The 22,523-nt window shown below is 38.0% G+C and overlaps 1 long non-coding RNA gene across 3 annotated transcripts in view; it reads right to left on the bottom strand.

The window, feature by feature from the left end:
* The window catches only part of LOC117567893 (uncharacterized), a 65,618-nt gene extending 59,389 nt beyond the window's left edge, over nt 1–6,229 (bottom strand). The window contains exon 1 of one of the 3 annotated variants that reach the window (XR_004572092.2): nt 3,945–6,229. This is a non-coding gene — a long non-coding RNA (uncharacterized LOC117567893). The remainder of the gene's footprint in view (nt 1–3,944) is intronic. The other 2 variants (XR_004572090.2, XR_004572091.2) reach the window with 2 other exon arrangements.
* Nucleotides 6,230–22,523: the final 16,294 nt, after the last annotated feature.

The raw sequence follows: 22,523 nt of genomic DNA, 5'->3' as shown, positions 1-22,523 counted from the left end.
GACATTATATTAAATAGTTGTTGTATTAATAAAAAGAGTTATTATTAATTTAAAAACATTTATAAAATAAAAATAAATCAAAAAATAATATTGAAAATAAGATAAAATCGAATTTATTATACTTTCTGAGATGTTTTCATTTGTAATCATTTTCATTTTCCCTTACTTTATTTTGTTGTTCTATTTTCGTAGTAGAAACCTTCTCGATGGACCAAAATATTATTGGAAGACCAAAACAAATTTGCTGTTAATGGCTGTCTTAACTTGTACACAATTGTCCAATGTTGATTGTCAATAGAGAGTGAGGTCAGTTGTAAGCAACTGAGCAGCAAAATACATACAAATACTCGTATATCACAACTAATCCCTAAAACTGTCGAAACAAGCAATTGAAATTGCTACAATTCTATCAATTCCCCAGTTGATGTTGTCAATTAAATCTCAAATTGCAGTTATCTAAACTGAAGTGCAGAAAACTATGGCAACGTATGTTATTTATGCATTGAAAGAGACCAAAAGGGGGAAATAGAAAATAGTAACAGAAATAGAGATAGAGATAGAGATACGAGTTACACTTGAACCAAAAATCATGCAGAATGGTTATATTTCAATATTTTATTAGCCTTTGCTTTTGGCTACAATAAATTGCAGCAGTTGCTGGAGAGCTGGGATCTAAATAGAGAAGCAGCAACGACAATAAATAAACAGCATGGCCATTACACAAATAAAATAGCATCATCCACAGCTACAAAAAGAGACAACACTGATTCAGTTTCAGATACAGATACAGATACAGTTGCAGATACAAATGGAAGTGGGAAGGAAGGAAGAGCTAAACGCTGAATGACACAATAAATAAATCCGTGCAGCAGCGTTTTAAAACAAATCGAAAAAATCAAATAACCCAAAACAACAAAACAACAAAACTCACTCGCGCACTATTTGAATCGCGCACAGCACAAATAGAACCAAAAAACAAGCGTATAAATATAAAAACAGAAATAAAATTTGCATTTTTTGTTGTTTAAAGCGTCGTATCAGCAGCAGCAACAGTAACAGCAGCAGCAACAATAACGAGAGGAACCGCAGCAACAAATAACAACAACAAAACTATAGAATGTATAGAGAAATGTGCAAAGTCAAAGTCAGAGCGAAATGTTATCGAAATGCTATTGAACACAAGTATCAACTGGCGATAAAGATAGAGCTCACAACGGGAGACAGTTGCTGAGACAGAGACAGAGAGAGAGGGAGAGAGAGAGAAGGGAAGATGCTCTTTAGTTATGTGCATATATTTGTGTATTTATTACAAATGTATATAATGCAGCTACCTTATTCTATTCTCTGCCTCTGCTTATTCAACGTATTTTCTATAGCTATCAAAATCAATTTATTAATTCTGGAACTGAACTATTCTTTACTTTCGCTTATAGAATTCAATATTCTTCTTTTTATTTGTCTTGTTTATCTTTGCTTTGCGAATTTGCCACTTTTTAATTCGCATTAACATTTGTTTTAATCGTATACAAAGCGAATTTCGTTGGCTTCTTCTTTATTTAGCATAAGTAAATATACAGACTCGAAAAATGAAATGATAAAACAACAAAGCTGAAGTGTGCTTTCAATGCCAGCTGTTGTCAACGTTGCGTATGAGCAACGCATCATGACGCATCGCTGCGATCAATCTTTCTTTCTCTCTCTCCATTTCTTTATACACTTTTTCTCTTGCTTGGACTGACCCCAGTTGCAACTGTTTTTCTCCTCTTTTTGCTCAACTGCTCAACACGTCACAAATCATTTTAATGGCGTTCCGAACTTTCATTTGGCTTTTAAATTTTTGCACCCATTTGATTAAGGCAAAGTTTCAACTTGAATTTTCGGGCTGGCTCAGAATGGCATTTCCATTTCCATTTCCTTATCGTCGTATCAATAAATTAATTCGAAAACTTTTTGCTGCCTCCCTTCATTCGATTGCCTTCTCTTCTTCTCTCCCCTCGATCGACCCATTTTTGTCATTACTTTTTTTTTTAATCGTGCAAATTTCTCGCTTTTTCTCTCCATCCCTCTCTCTACATTTCTTATTCTTCTTTTTTTTTGTACTCGTCATCGTATCTTGTATCTATAAGTTTGCTGGCTGCTGTCGTGTAATTTGCTTTCAGCTTCATTTTTTTTATTTTTTTTTTTTTCGCTTGCTCTTTTTGATATCGCCAGCTACAAACGACAACGACAACGACAACTACAACTACAGTGCGACAGTCACTCGACAGTCAACTTCCTCTTCCACCCTCTAAAACACCCCAACACATGGAATTCCATGGCCCGATGCCTGGTGCCTGGTTCCATCTCTATTTTTGGCTATTGAATTGGTTTCGTGCTCATGCATTTTATATGAAAATGTCTGCATGTCTGTCTGACTTTTTGCCTACACTTGCCCTCCTCTCATGCCCTTGCCACGCCCCTTAATAGCACTAGATATAGAGATAGATAGCCGAAAAATGTTTGCCGCTGCAATTAGTGGACAACATTTGTTAACCAACCGACACACACACACACACACACACACACACACTCGCAAGGCAGATCCACTTGGCAAATGCAGGTAGAGAGCTGCTAACTGGGCTCTTATCTTTATTGCAACTAAGCAGAGAGCGCGGAGCGCAGAGGAAGCCGAAGAACCCGAGAAGAAAATGTGGGTGCCATGGAATAAAGAAAGAAACGACAAAAAAAAAAGATGTGGAAACTAAAAAACATGTCGAATAAAATACATTTTTTTTCTTCTTTTTTTCATTTTCGCCCATTTGAAGTAGAATTTTAATCCATGGTTTTTTAATGCGGGCGATAAACTTTTACTACAATTGTCGACAGTCTTTTTCGAGGCTATATAACTGTACTACACACACACACTAACACACTCACACACTCACACACTCGCACCAACGTTTGCATAACTGTGTGTGAATGGAAGTTGGGGGCAAACAAGCTCTCTAACTGGTCGTTCAGGTGCTACAGTTTAATTATGTGACGTCGACGGCGCTTTTGCCGCTTAATGTTTTAATTAAATGTTTTATTAGCACGCTTTTGGGGCACGACTCGGCACAAAAGCAAGCGAGCGAGCAAGAGAGAGGAACATAGAGAGAGAGAGAGAGAGAGAGTCGAGTAGAGTGGCAGCAGAGACGAAGAGTTCGACGTGCCCCCTTTTTCTGCTTGAATGCGGATCTCTGAGCATAGCTATGCAAGTCTAACTTGGTTTTTTTACGACCAACTGATTGCTGTAGTACTTAGCATTATGATCATCAGTTTGCATACTTTACCAAGTTCTCAACTTAAAGAAATTAAATCTCCTTTCTTTCTTGAATACAATTTCATTTATCTTTAAAAAAAATATTAATATTACTTTTCCTGACTTATGGTATTTTGTCTCAGTAATTTTGTCCCAATTTTCTATTAAACTTTATAATATGTATTAATAATTGCATATTATTCATAGAACGTTTTATTTAAGTTTTCGTAAGATTAAATATAATAATTGTTTAATATCAAACTAGTTAAGGATAGTTAGTTCTAAGCTTAGATATTTTATCTCAGCAATTTCTTCCCAAGTTTCTATCAAAGCAATATTAATATTTTTATATCATATTATTCATAGAACGTTTTATTAAAGTTTCTCTAAGATTAAATATTATTATAATATCAAATTAGTTCTGGATAGATTTTCCTAAACTCTGATATTTTACCTCAAAAATAGTTTCCCAATTTTCTCTCACGTCATCATTATTATTATTTATAGAATGTTTTCCTAAGCTTTAGTATTTTGCTCAACATCAACACTAGTAATATTAAAATTCATATTATTATTATAAAATGTAGTATAGTTTTTCTTTGAAATCCAATTTTTCCGAACTCTGATATTTTCTATCAAAATGAAGCTTAAACTTCTTGCTTACCAGTTTGCGATGAGACTTTCAGTTCCACCGATGTTTTTCTTTATACACTTTAGTTTATCAGTATATAGAGGTGAAGAAAGAGAGAGTCTTGGGAAAGCGTCGAGGCGGTAGCTTTGTTCTAAATGTTGCACTGTTGATTTTCAGATGCATTCAACATTTTGTTGCATTGTCCGAGGCATCGGCTTTTATCTCTCGTCATTTGGCATTCTTTTTCATCTTTTAAGGATGTTCCAAATGCCAATTTTTTATGACGCTGCATTGCCTTTTAAGATGGTTGCCGTGTGTTGCGTTGTTGCGTTGTGTTTGTGGCATGGCCAACAAATCAACATCCGGTTAGCTGATACGCCAAAGTCGCCAAGTCGTCAAGTCAAGCACAAACATTGCACATACTCTCGTATGAATTATGTACATAAATACAAGCACCCCTCGCTTGCTCAGCTCTACCTCTCTTACTCTTTAATCTGCCTCGCTCTCTCTCGCTGTCGCTGTCACTGCGGCCTCACTCTTTGCGTCTCTGTGTCTGTCTGGGCGAGTTGACAGGCCGGCAGCAGCCACATTTGATAACTGTAGCTGCTAACTGCTAGCTGAAGTCGCCTTTACACTTGTGTGTGCGTCTCTATGCGTTTGCCTGTGTGAGTGTGTATGTGAGTTGTCTGGCCGGCCTCAGTTGTCTCTCTGCGTGTTTGGGTGTGTGTGAGTGTGCGATAGTCAAGCTTTTTTTATTGTGTGGGTAACGTGTGTTGTCGTTAACTTTTTGGCGACTTTTAGCACACACAGACAGGCGTCGTCGGCTTTTTGACTTGTTTTCTTGTTGTTTATATGTATATGTATGTATACTTTGTACTTGTAGTTGTTACAGTTAATATTATATTATTGTTGTTGCTCACTTTTGATTTAGCACTTTTAGCACTGCTTTGTCTTTCTTTCTTTCTTAGCACCAACAGTTCTCCACTCTCTGTGTGTGTGTGTGTGTGTGTGTGTATGTGTGTGGGTGTCAATAGTGTGAGAAAGTAAATATGTGGCTGAGGGGCAAATTGACAATTGAACAAAGTCAAAAGCAAAAAGCAGCGTTTGACGACCGGCACAGACGAGACGCGTAGCACGAATGAATGAAGTTGGCGAACCAACCACATTGCGAAGCTTCCAGCCAGCAGCAGCAGCAATATAGTAAAGCAGCGACAGAGGCAGCGGCAGCGGCAGAGACAGCAGCAGAGTCCACCCGATGACAAGACACGATGCAAAACGACGACACGAGACGAAAGCTAAAATGGTTTCGTTCACACTCGCTCTCTCTCGCTCTGGCTCTCGGTCTGGCTCTCGCGCTCTCCTCGTGTTTTGTTGCTCACGCGTGTAGGTCGTCTAGAGGCCGTTTGTCGGCTGCCCATTTCTTTTTGCTGTTCTCTTTGTGGGCCACTTTGCTGTGCTCTTTACAATTTGCTTTGGCTGCTCTCGTCGCTCTCGTTCGCTCACTTGCAAATTCTTTGCTTGCTAAAACTGCAAATCAAAGTCGAGGTCGTTGTACGAATGAAAGAATGTCGGCATGTGCTTGTTGTTGTAGTTGTAATTGTTGTTGCTGGCGCTGCTGGCGTCGCTGTTGTTGTTGTTGTTGCTATTGCTAGTGTTGCTGCTGCTGCTGCCCTGTGATGTTTAATACTTGGTCCGATCCAGCATTGTAGTTGTAACTGTGCCGCTCTCCAACTCCTCTTCCTCCTCCACCTTCTCTCCCTTACTGTCTCTGCTGTCGCTGCATTATGCTGCTTTTGTCTGTCTTTCTCGCTCTCTCTTACTCATTCTCTCACTCTCTAGCTAGTCATTTCTATGTGTGTAAGTGTGTGTGCTCGGCATGCCTTAACTTGGCTTTCTTTTGAATAATGTTGCTTCATGCTTTCGCAGTCTTGCTCTTCATCTGCCTTCGTCTGTCTGTCCCACTGTGCAGTTGTCTGCTAGGCAAAAATGCTGTTACTTTTTATGTGCACTCCCCCCATCCCCCAACCCTTCTCACCCTTCGACCTAGACACTCCTTTTGGAATTTTGTTAGACCGACGACGTTGCCCATTTTTACTTATTTTTACTACTTTTTTAATACATTTTCGGCTGTTGCGGAGTTGGGGGCGGGGTCGGGGTTCGGGGCTCGGGGTTCGGTTCTTGGGGAGACTATTTTTTTGAGTTTGTTTGTGCGCCGCTTTCGCGCGTTTGTAATAAAAACTCGTTATAAGTAGAAATTCTTTCCTTTTTTTATTTTCCTTCTCTTGTTGTTTCTGTTACTTTTTTGTTCATTTTTCGGCTAGTTCACCTGCCCACCTTGCCTTACCCCTCCTCCCCCACACTCATCTGTTTCCATTTTTTAAGCACTCTTTGCGGCCACTTTTCTTTATTATGATTTTTTCCTTTCTACCTTTTTTTTGCTTCTTCAAATTTGCTTTTTTTTTCCTCCTGTTTCATGACAAATGTGAGAACCGCTTGTGGCTAAAATGCTTTGCTCAGTCGATGGCGGCTAAAGCGCTTAGAAGTTAGCTCGACTGGTTAACGCCCCCTCTCGCCTTCCAATGCGAATTCAGGTAAAGTTCCCCCCTCCCCACACACACACCTTTTCGCCCTTGCCACATTGTTGGCCAACACTCTTTTGGCCAGCGCAGCGCAGACTCAATTATTAGGCCAGTTGGCAAGCTAATTTGCTTATCAGCGAATGCAATTGAGAAAATGCCTCAGGGACATTGAAAGGGGTAGAGAGGAGGGGGAGGGGCATCGAAATGCGCGCCAAATGAAATTGTCATTTGGATTGCAGCAAAGTGCTGATAACATGGCCTCATATCTCACACTCTTTCTCTCTCTCTCTGTGCTCTCTCCTCTTTCCTTCCTTCCTCTGTCACCCAGCTAATAACTGTCTACGAGCTGATAAGATATTGTGGCAAGAAATAACTTTAAAATAAGTTTGCAGCTCTTGAAACGTTTAATTCATGGCTAAGGAACTCGACACTGGGAAAACTGGTAACGAAAGATGTTAAAAAGTCAAACTATTTAACACCATTTATCGCTTCAAATGGCAAAAACAAATAACAACAAATCGCTAATGGTTATTGACCAGTTAAAAAAACAATCTACAAATAAAGAATATTATCTTTACTCAATAATGTTTCAATTTCTCTAGGAATCTCTGAAACGTTATCTAGTTGTTAGCTCTTAAGGCTGAAATTTCTGGAACTTTTCTTAGACAATCCATAAATAGAAAATATTTGCAAATTATGATTGTAATTTGCGTGCTCAGCAAATTCTACAATTCTTATCTACCCAAAAAGTTAAATATTGGCAAAAGGCAATTACATCGGAAAGATATCATATAATATCACATTATAATACCATTTCAATATCATATTATTAGCACTCACCTGGCCAACGCTTTGCTTATAAATTCTGTTTTATTCAGGAATTTCCAACGCTTGCAGTTTTACTGCTTGTTGTGTTTTTCTTATTTCTTTGTTTGGGATTTGTTTCAATTTTTCAGTTTTTAGTTACATTATTTGTTTATGGCAAAAATGTACACGCCGAGCAGGATTTACGACGAAATTGATTTGAGCGTCTCGCGTTACACATTTAACATTGAATTTGAGAATTAACAAAGTACACACAATTTGTTGTCTGTTTGGTTTGACAGTAAATTATTGTTGTTATATGTGCTGATCAATCACTTGAAACTCATTTTTGTATTTAATTTTTTGTTAAATTTGACTGTTGGCATCACTGTTGACTAATGTAACGTTAGTGTGTACCGTTAGACAGTGCGTATGCGCAACGTTTCGCAAATAATCGCATCACTGCGTCACTGTTGCGTTGCCTTGCCTGTCGACCTTTTCGGCTGAGCGGCCAAACTCGACTGCTCGACTGCTCAAATGTTCGACTGCTCAACTGTTCGACTGCTTCCAAAGTGCTGCTGCTCAGTCTCAGTCTCTGTCACTGTCTCCACTTCCGTCTGCTTCTACTTCTGCTGCTGGATTGAATTTGAACAGAAAAGAACTGTCGCCGCTGGGCAACCGCAGCTGGCGAACGTTGCGTTTCAACTGAATGCCAACTTGTCGGGGACTTGCCCAACGAGAACTGCTGTGTGCATCACGACCTGGGCAAAACTTCAAAGCGCAGTTATTGCAGTAGCAGCAACAGCAGCAGCAATAGCAGCAGCAGCGACGTCAGCTGGTGAAGGTGAAGGTGGCTCAGTGAACGCCAATCAATGGGAGAGAGTAAGCGAGAGACAGAACGAGAGAGAGAGAGTGCAATGCTGCGTCGGCGCTCTGCTGCTTTTTGGCTGCTGCTGCGGCGACGGCGACGACTCCTGCTGCTGCTGCTGCTGCTGCTGTTACTGCATTGCAAAGAATGCAAAAGTGCAGAGTGTGGGGACGAGCATTGGGCGCCAGACGATGACGACGACGACGACGACTTACCGTTGAGTGCATTGGCATAGTAAACTTTGCACCAGGCACCAGCTTTGCCGACTTTGCCGACATCGTGTCGAGACGCTTCGCGTCGCTGCCTGCAGTGAAGTTACACGCAATAAGAGAGCGAACAGGAGAGAGAGCCGATTCAATGGAAGCCGACTCTCTTTGCATTGTTGTTGTCGTAGTTGCCGAAGTGCCGAACATCGAATACCGAACGCCGTTAGATGCGCACATAACGATTCGTCGTTTTTGTCGTTGCTCATCAACAAGTCAGCGACTGCGTCGTCGACAGCGACAGCGACAGCGTCGTCGACGCCTTTGCTTTTTGATTGCAGCAGCAAATTCGCACAAAGGAATTCCCCCGAATTGGCGTCGCCTTCGGCAGCAGCAGCAGCAGCAGACGCAGAAGCAGCAGCAGTTATAGAAAATGTGCAAAAAGAGTTTTACGAACTCTTTGTGATCAGTTGAATAAAATTTAAAAATATTCATACACAAGCAGTAACTGTGACGAAAACTAAACAGAACACGAGAGAGAAAGAAGGGAACGAAAGAGCGACAGAGAGAGAGAGAGAGGGAGACAACTTCGTGTTTGGCTGGCGCCAGCAGCGGAAGTAAATGGGAATGCTTCAATTTAGCCGGCATTTTGCAATGCATCCGACGCGAGCAGAGCAGCGACTGCGAGAGTTTCTTCTGGGGTGGTCTGGCTGCCCAAAGAGAGCCAGAGAGGGACAGAGCGAGAAACAGGGACAGCAAGATAGAGAGCGCGCAGTAAGGACTTAAGAGCAACGAGTGGCGACTCTTTGGCACGTGGGGCAGGTCAGTTGTGCCTGTGGCGACGCCAGCTGACGATGCTGCCACACGACGCCTTCGCGATGCGGCGCTCAGACTTCGACAGACAGCAACAGCGACACCGACAGCGACGGCGGCAGCAGCAGCAGCCACAGATGCGACGACAGGAGCTGAACTCTCATCGTATTATTAGATTTATCGTGTTTTAGCGCTTAAGCAGATGCCCCAACAACCCGCCGACCTCCGCATTCGCCGCTCCCCACTTCCCCTCTGTCCCCTACACAATCAGTGACCATAAAGTGGAACTGCGATTCGCGACGGCTGGGCACATTTTATTTCCACCACTGTCCCCAATCCTCAATCCGCAATCCCCCCACTCCTATCGCTTGTCCTTTTGCTCAGCTCCTGCGGGCTCTTTTCTCATCATTATTTGTGCCTGCAGTTTCTTTACGTTCCTTTTCGTTTTCGTTTTCCTTTTTTTTCGCTTCTTGCAGTTTATGTTCTGCGCTGACTTTTCATTATTATTATTAGCACATCTTGAGCTGAGCATCTTCTTCACAGGACAGTATATATATCTCCCTCATCTCTCTCTCTATTTTACTCGGTGTGCCACACTCTCTCTTCCTGCCTCTCTCTCGCTGTGTCTTTCTCTGACTCGTGTGCAATTGGCATGCAAATATATTTAATTAGCTGACTGAAATCTCAAGCTGTTTCCAGGCGTTGTCGAGTCGCTTCAACTTTTTTGGTTTGGCTTTAATTCTGTGGCATGCAACGCGACGCGCCACACGATGCCACGCCATGCCAGACAACAACAATTAAATTACAAAACAATTTCAGACTTGCCAAAAACTTTTCACTCCAAATTATTATTAAATTTGTGCACAAAATACACCCAACACTCACACATCTACATAGATGCACAGATAGAAGCCATATCTAACACCTACACACATGCCAACACCAACACCAACACACACACTGACAATTTTCTACACATGTCGCCTTTTAACCGCGCACAATTTTCATATGCCAAAAATACTAAATATCCGATATGACCAAAAATATGCAAATATTTAAACACTGATCGAAATTACTTAGTTAAAAAGAGAAAGGAAATAAAGTAATGAAATAGACATTAAATAGAAATAGAATAGACATAGAATAGAAAAAGAATACAAATAGAAAAGAAATAGAATTGAATAGAAATAGAAAAAAAACTGAAATATAAATAAAATAAAAAAAGAATAGTGATAGATTAGAAATCGAAAAGAAAAAGAAAAGAAATAGAAAAGCAATAGAATAGAAATAGAATAGAAATTGAATATAAATAGAATAGAAATAGAATAGAAATAGAAAAGAAATAGAATAGAAATAGAATAGAAATAGAATAGAAATAGAATAGAAATAGAATAGAAATAGAATAGAAATAGAATAGAAATAGAATAGAAATAGAATAGAAATAGAATAGAAATAGAATAGAAATATAATAGAAATGGAATAGAAATGGAATAGAAATAGAATAGAAATAGAATAGAAATAGAATGGAAATAGAATAGAAATAGAAATTGAATAGAAATAGAATGGAAATACTAACTAGCCGTATATAAATATAAAATTACAGTTTTGGTTAAATTGAATTGATTTTAATATGAAATTATAAAATGAAAGTATTATTCTTTTGCGGTTGGATTTAAGAATTCTTAATAGGACAGACACAACATTTAGTATATTAAATAAATTTAGTATAAATACAATTTATTTCAAGTGTATCAATATGACCAAAATATGCAAATATTTGAACACTGATCGAAATTACTTAGCTAAAAACAGAAGTCAACAAAATGAATAGAACAAAATATAAATTAAACTATAGTTAAAAAGGTTGTGTATTGTGAAATCAATAGAATTACAAATAAATTAAAATAATGTTAAAAATAAATGTTCAATAAATTTAAATAAAAATATAATATGAATTTCGCTTGTATTACAAAATAAATAAATAATAATTATTGCAAGTGTATCGACGGTGTTTTGTGTCAGATTGGCGTATTGTAAAACCGCATTTTAGATATTTTGTCGCTAAATTGAGTTCCGACTTTGCGATATTTTCGGATATTGAAATGGGCATTTCGTGTGTCTGAGGCCCTGGAAAATTGCAAGTAATTAAACCAAAAATGATGTTGCCAAAATAACAGCAGCAGCGGCAGCGACAAGAAGTTGGCAGCAATTAACAATGAAAAAACAAATAAATTATTTATAATTTTTTGGCATTGCCATTAACACAAAGCGGCACAAAATGTCGGCTACAAATAAATCAGAGAGCGACCAAAAAGAGAAGCCAACAAAAAAAAAGAAATTTTTATATATGTATTGTATGTATAAATATTTGCAAAATATTTAATGTGCAACTAATGGCGGCAACATTGCTGTTGCAACTACTGTTGCCGTTGCAGTTGGCCACCAGAGCTTAAATTAAACATTAAAACGATGCTAATCAGACGATCCCCTGGCAATTTCATTCATACTAACTATGCTAAAAGCCTGCATTAAAGTTATGCAACGCGCCAAAAATATGCGCAAAATATTCAAATGCATCTAAATAAATATGAGAATTTTATAACATGGCAAAAACGCACACAAAAGATACGCGACACCCAAACAACAAAAACAAAACTAAGCAAAAAATTGAGGACAACATTTTGGTTCGCATTCAAATATCCTGTAAATAAAGTAGGAATAACAAAAGATGAAATTCTTATATTAAAAACTCTTAGGGATGCTGTGCTTGCTAAATAAGTTTTGGAAAATAAAAGTACAGGGTATTAAGTATATCATGCATTGCTTAGTCTAATACCCTGTCGGAATATGGCAAAGGATTAACTTTGATCAGATGCAAATGAAGGGACAACCAGGGACTCGGTTGTGGCACAAATTGAGCTAATTGCACACTAGATCTATTCAAACTATGCGACTAGGGTCGAGAGGGTATCGCAAAAGGACATGGACATTAATAGCCGCATTAGCATAACGTGTCAGGCATTGTCAGCCTCTATCTCTCTCAGTCTATCCCTCTCTCTGTCACACTCTCTCTCTCTTAACCAGAGCAACGCTTTGCCCCCTGCAAACGTCGCGACGTGAAAAACCAAATTGCAATATCAGACATTTAGTCCATACACCAGACACACAATATTCCATTTGATTGACATGTCATTCACTCCAATTGACTTTAATTATGCAAACAGTGTGACAAAAGCAGTGCGAGAAACGCAGCCAAGTAACACATGAAGGTAATCCACGCTGTAGGTCTTCATGGAAGCCACTTCAGGGCACGCCCTCAACTGGGCATTGAAGACCACACAAGCCTTAAAGCACTACTCGTATAAATAATTCACATTTCCACCCAAGTGTTCACATATGCCAGCAAAAATTCAGATTCATTTTCTACTTTAACTTACTTACATTGAACTGTATTTCTCGTTACAAATGAAACTAAAATTGAGCAAGAAATCTAAAGTCGAGTGTGCTCGATATTCCCACTCATACTCAATAATACTAAAATATACCGAAGGCTATATGTGGTATATCAATATACTTTCACATTTAAAATATACCAAGAGTACAGAATATATCAGAATCTTAACCAAAGTAATTAAGACACGATTCCAGAAACCGTTTTATGGTTAGCAGGTATAAAAAATTAAAAATATAAAGTAGAAATAGCTCAGCAATATAAATAATCTATTTGAAACTTATTAATGTTCAAATTTCCCCCTGAGAATTTTTGAACGAATAAAAAAAAACAAATGTCTGAAAAACTTTAAAATAGAAAAAGATAATTTTATATCAATCTTTGATCAAGACTTTCTTATTTCTTCTAATATCATAATAGTTTAATTTAAAAGATATATAATTAAAAAAAAATATTGTACATTTGACAATCTAAGAAAATTAAGTATAATAATTGAAACTATATTTCTTTCTTTCAAAACATTGTTAATCCTCTTATGTGATAATAGTGTATCTTGTTTCATTTTGTAATCTATTCTAATTATAATGATAAATAAATTCAAAATATTGTAAATACATTTACATATTGTTGTATGAGAAATCTTAAATAAAATAATTAATTTGTTTTCTAAGAACTCCATTTTTATTCAAACAATGATTTCTAAACTTTTTAAATGTTATCTATAATCTATATATTATTTAATGATTCCTTGAATATTTTTGTATAATTACATTAAGATGCATCAAATTGATTTTTACTCTTTTTTCTATCTCTATTTTCTTTTTAATATGTAATTTAGACATGCCTTAAAATAATGATTTTGTTGAAATTTTAATTTTGTTTTTGAAGCTGTATTTAAAAATGGGTTTGCTCCAAGTCACTTTGAGCTTTGGTTTTGGTTAAATCGAGACCATCTTATAAATTGAATCGTTTGCAACTTTGATCAAGCGACAAATGCTTTGGCTGCCATCGTTTGTTGGAATTGTAAACCAAAGTGCTGCAAAGTAAGCCAAGTATCTGTCTCTGTAGTTGCCACAGTTTGTGCCGACTGTGCTGCATGAACGACACTTGCAACTTTTCTGTGGCATTAGCATCTCGAAGCCGCACTTCTCACTGCTTCGCTGTGTCTTCTTCTTTGCACCTTTGTTAACTCGCTGGCAGTGCAGTTAATTGATTTGCATTTTTTAATTACCGAAAACCACCTGAAAATGAAAAGCATCTCTGGAGAGGTGGCTGAGTGTTTGAGGGAGTGTGTGTAGAGGGATGTGGGTGAGGGGGTTGCTGTGTGTGTGTATGTGTGTGTGTGGAAACCGCTAAACGCGCGCTAAATGCGGTTGAGGGAGGCAAAGTGTATGAAATGTGGTTGCCACGTGGGTGGTCAATGGGTGGCTTTTGCTTGGGTCGCGCCATGTGTTTAGTTAGTTGCGCAGCTGCTTAAGTTGTGGCAGAGGATGGAGAGAGAGAGGAGGGAGGGAAGAGGAGGGAAGGAGGTCAGGTGTAGCCTTTGCAGAAGACTGTTCTAAACATTTTTTGGGTTGATTTTTTTGTTTTTGCGTGCGAGTTTAGATAACACGTGTGCCACTAAAGTGTGCCAGTGTCTGTGTAGGTGTGTGTGTGTGTGGCATGTGTGGCAGCCACGTCTGCGGCAAACCATGCAAACAACGGTTTAAGATGATTAAGTGCTTTTCTGCCCACAACTTGTGTGTGCCTAGCTCAGTGACTCAGCGAATAAGTTGCCAGCTGTTGTTGTTGTTGTTACTGTTGCTGTGGATGTTGCTGCTGCCGCTGCGTCTGTTGCAAGTTTTCATTTTCGAAAACGTACACAAAACACGCCTACACAATGCTCAGCACCCCCTAAAAATGCTGCAACAAATATTTTTTCACTTTTGGCTTACCTTTTTTCCGTCCCCCAGCCCAACACACAACAAAAAAATATTCTTTTCTTCCTTTTGCTGTTGCTGGGAAAATGTAATTTCCATGTGTTTGCTGGCATCTGGCGGTAAACTGGCAACCAACTAAAATTTCTGCTGATCTGCGGCTTTTGCAACAGCAACAGCAGCAGCAACCAAACACACATCCTGCCTGCCTCGACTCCGTGTCCCTCGCTCTTTGTTCCTTCATTTTGTGCTGATTTGTTTATATTTGCATTGAATCTTCTACGTTTTCAGTGTGTCAAGTTTTGTGGTTGCCTGTTAACCCATTTGATGTGCTCGACATTGAAGTACACACTCACACACTCACACTGACACACGCATGCACACACTCACACACACACACACGCCCTCTCGTTTGTTTTGAGAAGATTAAGTATACGTCAAGTTGCACACTCCGTGTAGCGTTTTTCAATTAGCGTCGACTCCTGCTGCTGCCTTTCGCTACCCACGCAACAGACACCCAAACACACACACACACACACACACACACACACACACACACACACACACACACACACACAGGCACGCACATAGACAACAAGTGGCGTATGACAGCTGACAGGTATCATTTTGCATTGGCTTTTGGCATTGTGGCTAACAGCGCTGTCATTAAGCCAAAACACATTTCAACTCCTCAACTGTTCACACTTTGCTTTCCAGCAACACTTGCTGAAAATATTCAATCAATTTTTTAAAGTTTCTATAGATGGGTTTCTATTTTATTAATCTATAAAGGATATATAGATGCTCTCATAAATAATCTCAGAAATAAAAGTCTCGATTTTTGCCTTTAAGCAACGACTGTTGAAAATATTTACTATATTTTAAAAGGGTTTTCTGTATTAGCTTAGAAAGCTTTTTAGCTTATACATACAAAGAAAAGATTAAATAGTGTGAGAAATGAGAAGCTAGATTTTGTAGAATTCTGAAAAGATCGAATTATGCAAAAATTGTTATTAAATATTTTTAATTACTGAGATGGACAAGTCACGAAATGTCTTACCTTGATTAACTTTAGAGATTCGTTTTGTTTGCATTTTTATGAATGAAAAAAAAAAATATTTTCAGCTAACTTTGCTCAATTTAATTTCTTTATTACAAAAAATGACAATATCTGAATAAATATGTCATATTTTTAAGGAAATATATATATATATATATATATTTTTTTTTAATATTTATAGATATTTATTCTTCAATAAAAAAATAAAGTATAAAAGTACAAAATTAAATAAATAATGAAAATAAATCTATATTTTTTAACGTTTCTGATTTTTATACCCGCTAACTATAGGGTAGAAGGGAATTATAACTTTATGCCATCTGTCCGTTCGTTTGTATGAACACCTTATTCTCAGAAACTATAGGAAATAGATATATAAACTTTTTTCGACAGCACTTGTTACGTTTGCACGAAAATCAAAAAACAAGCGTAATTTTTAAGGTACTATAGAGTCTTATAGACTTTTGATACAGACAATAGTAACTGTAGTTTTCATTATTTCTGTTATTTTGGAAGATATTAAAAGAAAATCTTTTGTATGGATAAAAGGTTTACCTCTTACGCATCTTAGTTGCTTTAGCTGACAATTAGGTTTATTTAACACTCTATGGTATTTTTTGAATATAATACTATATCAATATACTCAAAAAAGCCTTTGGTATATTGGTAGTATTTTTGCAGTATACTAATTTAGTTTATATTAAAAGTCATACCGCACTGTTTTGTTTTAAGTAGTAAGTATCTCACAGTCGAGTAAATTTGACTGTAGCTTTCTTACTCTTTTAGAAATAAGAATTACATATAAAACCAATTGGTTCTAAATAGAGAGCGTCTATTGTATCATTATAGATGTTTAAATACTCCTATTAAAGAATACAAAAATACAATCGATCATTGATTTAGTTTGTTATTTTATTATGAAATCTAAGTTGGTCACACTTGATCAACTGCCGCTTGCGTTCTTCCTTCTTTAACAGATGTGTTGGGAAAATAATTAAAATATCAAATATATAACATAAAGGACATAAATCAACTAACGTCTTTTTATTCACAAAAATAGTTTGTTTTTCCAAAAACATAGATGTATAATATTAACTCATAAGTAAAATGGATCAATAAGCTCCAAAGCTGGCGTCGAAGACTTCGCTTGAGTTGTTGGAATACAAGAAATGTCCTTAGATTTGAATGTGATAAGCTCTATCAGCGCATCATTTGCTTGTTGCCAGCAGCAACAGTTGCGCCTCTTGGCGACACATCCTGGGGCAGGAGCAAGGCAGTAAGTTAGCTGCTCGCCAGGATGCCAGGATGTTTGGGAAATGGCATCAGGAGAATGGGGCAAATGCTTTGCATATTGTGTTGCTGAGTTGCCTAAGGAGAAATAAGAACAACGACGAAAAGTTGCCGCAACTCTTTGAATTTTGAACTCAGTTGAGTGGAGGCCAAAATGCAAAAAAAGCGCGCAAGCAATAAGTTGATCAACGGGCAGATATTGTGTAAACATTGCTGATTATATTGTTGACTGACGAAACCAAGCAACCCGTTCAGTTAGAGGGTATCAAGAACACGCGCTGAGTGGAGGCCGCATCGCATTTCAGCAGAGGAAAACAACTAAAAGTCAAATAAACAATTCAACTTAACGCTGTCAACGAAGCAGCTCTCGCAACCCAAGAAGCTGGCTGGCTGGGTGGCAGGCAACGGGCATCATCATCGCTCATAATACACAACAGCAAACTGAGCAGAGAGCACAGAAGAGGAGAAGGAGCAAGCAGCCAAGGAGCAGGCAGGAGCCTGCCATAGTTTCATATTTCGCTGCCTTTTGCATGTTTTATTTATTGTTGAGCGTCGAGTCGACTGCGACTCCGACTCTGAGTTCGTCTACGAGTTGGAGTCAAAGTCGAAGAGGAGCGCACAACTAGAGTAGAGTCCTTGGGCGAAAGGTTACAACTCTTGACTTTAATTGTTAACAAGTGACTGCTGTGAGCTTAAATTATTGAATGCCACAAGCGGAAGACATTCATCTTAGTGGCGCATCTTGTTGCCGACATTTCCCACCAAACAAAAATATTGCAATCATATTTCACAAATTTCTCGTGCGCCACGCAAATTCTTCGAAACGCAGCGTCTCGCATATATCCTGCTTAAGCATTTTGTCTAAACATGATATACGACGATGCTGGCTACTTGCTTGCCTTGATTAAAGCGCAACATTTTGTGGCATTAACACCCCGAATGAGGTCAGTAACACACACACACAGAATGAAGGGAGCTGTGATGTCGCCTTGCAGCTAATAGCCAACGGTGTGGCATGCATATTAGAGTAGCAGCAGCATCAACAGCAGCAACAGCAACAGCAACGACAGCAAAAGCAACTGCTGTGGCAGTAACATCATTAGTCTTCATCACCAGCTGCGCCTCTGTGATGTCCTCAGACATTTGACGGCACTGCGTTGCGTATACGTAACGTGCGATATTTCGTGACAACTCGCAAGCATTTTCCACACTCACACACACACACACACACACACACAGAGAGGGAGCGGGATGGCAACAGTAGGCTGAAAGCAAAGAGAAGATACTCTAACACCTTTTGCACTCAAACAAGCTCAAAGCAAACAAGCCAAAGCGAAGACTTTTGCTACAAGCTCGACTATTAGATTTCCTACACAGAAAAAAAAGATTTTGGTGCGTAAAGTGTGTTAATAACATGAAAATCTTAATGTCAGAAAACACATCTTGATTCAAGAATAGTTAATATAAGACAACAAATATTAATAGGAAAAAAATTGTATGGTTTTAAGACCAAAAATAACATACTATATATGATTCAAAATATTATGTTATATTTCATTGTTTTTTTTTTTTAATACCTTTTTATTATTTTACCATTTAATGATTTTATTAGTAATTAATATGAATATTTCTTTGGATATTTGAGTTTTGCAACAAATTAAATATATTGGGTGATCTTCGACTTTATATTATTTAGTACTATCATAATAAATATTTTAAGTCTTGAGTGTATTCACTTTAATTTAGTACTGCGTAATAATAATAATATTGTCTTGATCATCATGTGTCATTTGTGGGTATTTCTCAATAAAAATTAATTGAAAATACTATTCTATTTCATAGTACATCTTCTTTTTATATTACTTTCCTACTACTTTCCTATTAACTTACCATAAAAAGATAAAATATTATATTATAGAGAGAAATAAAAAAATACGCAAAAATAATATCCAACATAAATATGAAATTGACTTTGAAATTTTCTTTCTTATTTTTAGAATTATTATTTATTTTTTAAAGATTACTTTAAATTTTTTTTTAAATTTCTTAATGGTAATAAATTTAATTATTTGTTTATTTCATTTATTTTATTTTATTTATTTTGTTTGTGTATGCAATGTGAAAGCGAAGCAATTTTAATTATTATATAGATTATGAAATCATCTTAATCAATTTCAATTAATTTTAGCTTTTAATTGTATGTTCTGCTAAACATATATTTCGAATTTTTAGTTTTGGTATTTTTTTAAACTTTAATGCAGCATCTTAACCTGATTGCCGCATTTACCCCATGTTGTCATTGGGTATTAAAAAGGTGAAAAAGCGAAAAAGTTTGCCTTCAATTAACTTTGATGTGTTGAAATTCAGCCGCAGGCTTGAAAATAATTAATTGTTGTTGTGTGCTCACATACGTATGTGTATTTGTATTTGCATATGTGTGTGTGTGATTGTGTGAGGGCGTGGCATGAGGCACAAGTGTGTGTATGTTGTTTGGGGAAAGAATTGTGTTGAGTCTTCAGACACTTGACGTTGTCATCGTTGTCGTTGTTGTTGTCGTTGTCGTTGTCGTCTGACTTTGCAGTCAAGTGCGACGCGAGTCGCATTGTGTTGCAAATTGTTGCGGCATTTGGCAAGAGTTAAATTTAAACCAACTTCAACTGCAACTCGTGCCGCTTTTGGCCGGCCAATGAATCATGAATTGCCACGGGGACTAGGATGCGGATGGGACACGATATCAATGCAAATTGAAGTGGCCAACGTGACGCTGCCCAATTGACGAGCTGACATCCTCTGGACAAGCGTCAAGTTTGTCGAAGCCAGGTGACGAGACGGCAGCGGACACTGAACAGAGGACATGGGACAGGAAACAAGGACAAGGGCTGTGGGGAGGAAGGAGGGGGGCGTGACAACGGTGTCCAAGTCACATTTGAAATTCAATGAATTTTTACCCAGCGAACGAGAGAGAGCAGCGAAATTTTGTGGCTTAGATGAATAACAGCAGCATGAGGAGCTCAAAAACTGAATCCGGAGTCATGAGTCCTGGCCAGGACTGCACATGTCAATTGGCTGGGCAATGGGAGAAGCAAAGCAGAGCAGAGAAAAGCCGCATGCCACATGCCACAATGTCGCTGTTGCATTATGAATGATTCGGTCAGCAAATTGCCACAAACTGTTTGTAGTTTAAGTTGAATTCAATTTTGGATCCAGCTCCAACTTCGTCTCCAACTCCAACTCTGACTCCGACTCCGGCTCCGACTCTGACGAATGTCCTTAAAAAGTGCCATAAATTCCACTTTCAGCAGCCGCCGACAGTAAATTGCCGCTAATTATCCTGAGTGCAGTCAAAAGGATAACAGCACTGAGTGCGAGTGAAAATAGTAGAGAGCAGAGAAAGCAAAGAATCAGCAACAACAACAACAACAACAGCAACAACAACATTTTTATTCCATTGCAATATATTTCCAAATGAATTATTTGAGTTTATTTTAATTATTACATTCTGGCAGTTCAAGATAGTAAAATGCATTAAATAAATACTCAACTAACAGTCTCCATTTAGTCTTCAAAATAAAGCAAAATATTTAGATTTTTATTTCACAAAAATGTTAACTAAAAAATCTAAAAAGTAGGTCAAATCTGAGCACTAAATAAAAATAATTGATTGCGATATTTTATGTTTTATTTAAAAAAAAGTCGATTCGTATAGAACTAAGACAAATTAAATATTTTTCAGGACTAGATTTATAACATTTATATTTCTTTCTTTAAGAGCCCATGAAATTTATTATTAAGTTTAAATCAAACCAAGTATTAAAGCTTCCCGCTATCCATTTTGAATAAAATATACCAAAAATATATACGGCACAAATTCTGCAACTATAACAAATTATATATTTGGTATATTGATATAGTACCACATTAAAAATATATATAGTGTAATTGTCAGGTTTTTATATTTTTTATTTCGGTTTTATTTCACAACTTGTTCTTTTTCTCATCGTTCTTTACATAGTGATCGCACTTTCGTCTCGTGCTCGACCGATACACCTATCGATCGAGCTTCTAACTCGATAGATATTTAATCGATTAATTCTTAATGTTACAATATTTACATTCGGCCGACCTGACTACAGATCGACCACGATCTACATACAAAGGGCAATTGTATCATTAACATCAGTGATCCAAGGCTTAAGGCGAGCAGGCTCTAAAATGCCTCTAAAGGGCAATTGAGTTAACTGACAGTCATCAATATCAACTACTTCATGTCTGGGAACTAATAAGTCCGTCTCAAATCATTAACGCACTTGTCCGCTGCTAGGTGTCCTAATATATTTCGTGCGATTTCCTAATAATCTGCTCTTCCATGCAAATGGGTACATACAAACAATAAGAATCATTTCTATTCTTTCTGCATACTAGTCCATCTCTCAACTCAAAGCTACGCAAGGTTCCATTCTCTAGTTTCTGTCTCAATCGAACTATTTCCTTATCCCTCATTTGTTCCGTTTGTAAAATCAAGTCTACATCCTCAGGTGTTGCCCCCACTACTCCAACTAAAGGTATTGATTTCAAAAACGCGTCCTCACGAAACTCATATTTATCAATCTTGTCATCTCCCCAGGCCCTTTTACCACCGTCCATGTAATCCCTATTCACATCCTCGCAATTAACTCCACCGTTATTTAAAGAATCTTCACTAAGGTTCTCTTCCATTATAACTCGTAGTCTCTCTAAAGGATCTTCACAAAAGCTATCTAACAACGCACTATCCCCTGGTGTGTCTCTACGGATTTCTAAAAGGCTTTCTATAAGGTTGTCACTACTGATTCCCACAAGGTTGTCTCTACGGTTCTTAACTAAGTTTTCTCTATGGTTCTCTCTACGGTTCTCTATGCGTTCTTCCTCAAAGTTTTCTAACAAGTCATCGTCTTAGGCTGCTCCTCTCCTTTCGACGGCTGGACGGGCACCTTCTTTATTTTGTCATAAATCGTAATTTTTGTGCGCAGCTCATCCAACGATTCGCAATAAGCCATTGCAGACGCAGCTCCCGAATTGTCTCCTAAGCCTTCAACGACGAATCGAATTATATCCTCCGTTGCCACCTCGACTTGTTGCAAATGTTGAATTTCTGCCTCTACGTTCGCCGCCACTTGATCACGATGCTGCATGTTCACGACCGCAATGTTCGAAACTTCCAAAACCTCGCCAGACGCCGCCACACTGCCGCCATTTCTCAGAACACTATCGCTGTCTCTCTCACTCTCATGTCCAATAGGGGCAATTTCACCACCACCGACGCCAACGTTATTATCCGGACTTGAGAATGCCGCTTCTACAGGCGAGCCGTTGCTCAGCTCCCGCTCCTCCAGATGCAGCTTCTCCACTTTTCCTTCCTCCATATTTGCCATAACAACTCTCGCAGCCGCCCGCAATTGATAAATGGTAGCGTCTTCCTCGAAACGCACGTGTTTTCTCTCCCAAATCGCAACTAGGTCAGGTCTTGATTTTCTCAATATCTTTATATCGCATCACACGGAGTTTCTCGTTTTTCGGGCCTTTACCCCACACCTGATATGTAATTGTCAGGGTTTTTATATTTTTTATTTCGGTTTTATTTCACAACTT

This window comes from Drosophila albomicans, chromosome 3 (assembly GCF_009650485.2).
Source record: "Drosophila albomicans strain 15112-1751.03 chromosome 3, ASM965048v2, whole genome shotgun sequence".
Taxonomy (NCBI): Eukaryota; Metazoa; Arthropoda; class Insecta; order Diptera; family Drosophilidae; genus Drosophila; species Drosophila albomicans.
The sequence above is the reverse complement of the archived record's forward strand: the minus strand, read 5'-3'. Positions and strand labels throughout refer to the sequence as shown.